Here is a 3,152-nt window from a genome sequence, read left to right on the forward strand (position 1 = left end):
TTTTTTCGGAAAAACTGGTCATGTGGCAACAGTGCCTTTAGAGGAACGTAGAACGGTCAATTCTGAATGGTATACAATCATTTGTTTGCCGGAAGTCTTCAGTGAAATAAGAAAAACAAACAAGCGCCGCCGGATCATTCTTCATCAAGACAATGCCAGCTGTCACACATATCGTCTAACAGCCGACTATTTGAGCACTCAAAAAATCGAAGTAATGGGTCATCCGCCATACAGTCCTGATTTGGCACCAAATGACTTCTTTTTGTTCCCGAACGTCAAGAATAAATTGCGTGGACAACGATTTTCGTCGGTAGAAGAAGCCGTTGATGCGTTCAAAGACCATATTTTGGAGGTGTCTCAAGCGGAATGGAAAAAATGCTTTGACAAGTGGTTCGAACGCATGCAAAAGTGTATTGATCATAAAAGAAAATATTTTGAAAAACAATAAATGACAAATTATTGTTTTTTTATTATTTTTATTATTAGGTTCAAAATATAAATAGTGACCGTCTACCATATAAGTATAGTCGACGCATTTGAATAAATTATTTTGTTTGTCGTTAACGATATAATATTTTATATAAATATACAACGTAGTTCAATGTAAACTTTCAGTTGTTAAATATAAATAAAAATATTATTTTCTATAAATGTAATGCTATACTAAGATTAATATATCTCTAGAGTACCCATGAAGATATAGATATATTAATAGTTAATATACTGTCCGTTTAGCGCGGTTCCTTAATCACAGCCGTTGTAGGTTAGGGATCTCACATTTCATTCACAGGTTACCAGTGGCATACTTGACAGTCTTGACACTGATATCAGTGATTATAGAGAGTAGACTAATTCTATAAGAAGATTCCGATCACGACACGCAGCGCCATTACAGACATTGCAGCGCGTTTATTGCAGATAATTAATATAATAATTAATAATCAAAAGGCACCCACAAAAACATTGAAATACTGGAGAAAAATTTATATTTTTCATATAATATTTATCTTAATTATTTTGAATCAATAAATATTATTATTTCGCCGCGTATTATTTTGTTATGCACGTAATCTCCTCAAATATTAATAATATTAAACTATTAGCAGAGAGACATGAAATTAAGACTCGTTACAGTAAGAGGTATACCGTTGGCAATGACTCGGTCACAAACATGCGATTAGCTCTACGTAAATGTATTAGGCTTACCGTTCTAGGAACCTAGGTTCAAATCTTGTCAGCGATGCGTTTTTAAATAATTAATTGTAGTTAATAAGACAGAATATAGGTATGCGAAACAGTAAAAATATAAATTGGAAAGTTTGAAAAATAAAAAGTAATAATAAAAAAATTATTTTTTTCGTTAAGATATAACTGTAATTTTTTTATTACAAGTAAATATGATACTTGATTCATAATAAAGCAAAGGAAGAATTCTTTTTAAGAAAAAAATAAATTAAGGAAGAGAATTGGTATATTAACTATTGATAGTCTTTTACACGCTAGATTCTTAAGATACTGTATGGCGAACAATATTGTCCCACTTCACTTGCATCGGCTACATAGGTTTAGTTTGGAATTTTTTGGGAACAGTTCATTTAAAAAATTTGAATATATTAGACATCAATGTGTTGTGAATATTTTGAAGTTAGAATTAAATGATACTTATAGGAAAATGGATTCTACTCGGGTACAGCTTTTCCGATTTGCACATGCTATTTCCCGTTACCTTCCTATTCGTATTTGTGACACCTTTTTTGATAAACGGGAGATCTTCATATCTTTTTTTTTTCTTGCGCGAAAGGAGTAGGATTGATTCGAAGTGTTGTTGGCTGTTGTCGAAACAGAGGGAAGAATTAATAATAATATTAAAAATATCAAGCCTATTTGCTATTATCAGAAGACAGTACCCGCCGTTGATATTGATCATGGCAGGGATGGAGTGTTAGAGAGTAGTGCTAGTGTTAGATTATCGTTGTACCCTAACGTGCAGAGTCCAGGGGTTGAGGCAGTTAGAGAAATACAGATAGATCCTAAGTCCTTTCTTCCACTGATTCCTTTTCCTTCATTTACCTCACAAAGGAATGACTGGTTCGTGAATCTGTCAACCGCTTCCATACCTTCTAATATACAGAACTTTTTGCAATTGGGAGAGAACTTTGCCTTATCTTTTAACAATAGATTAAATTTAACGGTTAATCTTATTAAGTGTATCGAAAGTAATATTTATAAATTGCCTATAGATGAGCGGATTTCGATCTCGAACCACTCACTTCCTGTGTTAAATAACTTAGCTTCTTGTTCCTTACATTGCACGGAAGTAAGATAGGCGTTTGTTACAGTTAGCGAAAGATACTAGGGTTTTTTTAAGGGATATGAACGATAGGGTGATGTTTACTCGCGCGGATAAGGGGAATGTGACAGTAGCATTGGATAGACAAATGTTTCCAAGGTAAATGAAATGCTTCAAGATGTCAATACTTATAAGGTAGTTGTAAGGGATCCGACGAGGCGAATGGTTACGGGCTTACGCGCTTTATTAGTTAGGTGGAAAGAAAAGAAGTATATATCTGATTCCAGATATAGAGGTTTGTTATATAATGACGGGATACTTCCGATGGCCTACGCTTTTCCGAAGATACATAAGCAGGACTGCCCCTTTCGTATAATAGTTTCTTCGATAAACAGTCCTTTATATTCGTTAGCAGTGTTTCTTCATAGTATTATCATTAAAACAATTCCTAAGGCGGATAGTCATATCGATAATAGTTTTAAACTCGTTAAGGAACTTGATGGTAGGTGGTTGAGTGAGGAATTTCAGTTAATGTCACTGGATGTTGTTAGCCTCTTTACTAACGTTCCTATTGATTATGCGATGGACTGTATCCAAGACCATTGGCGATTTATTTCTAGAGATTGTTGTTTACCGAAGGAGGAATTCATCAAGGCGGTTCAGTTTATTTTAGATTCTACTTTCTTTGTGTTTGATAGTGTTATTTATAAACAGAATTATGGTACTCCCATGGGCTCCCCGTTGTCTCCCGTCATCGCGGATTTAGTTATGCGTAAGTTGGAGAGTAGAGCTTTGTCTTTGATTAAGTTTCCGTTGCCCCTTTACTATAGGTATGTTGACGATATAATCATGGCAGCGCCTG

The sequence above is a fragment of the Trachymyrmex cornetzi genome, unplaced genomic scaffold, assembly GCF_001594075.2.
Source record: "Trachymyrmex cornetzi isolate Tcor2-1 unplaced genomic scaffold, Tcor1.1 scaffold520, whole genome shotgun sequence".
Taxonomy (NCBI): Eukaryota; Metazoa; Arthropoda; class Insecta; order Hymenoptera; family Formicidae; genus Trachymyrmex; species Trachymyrmex cornetzi.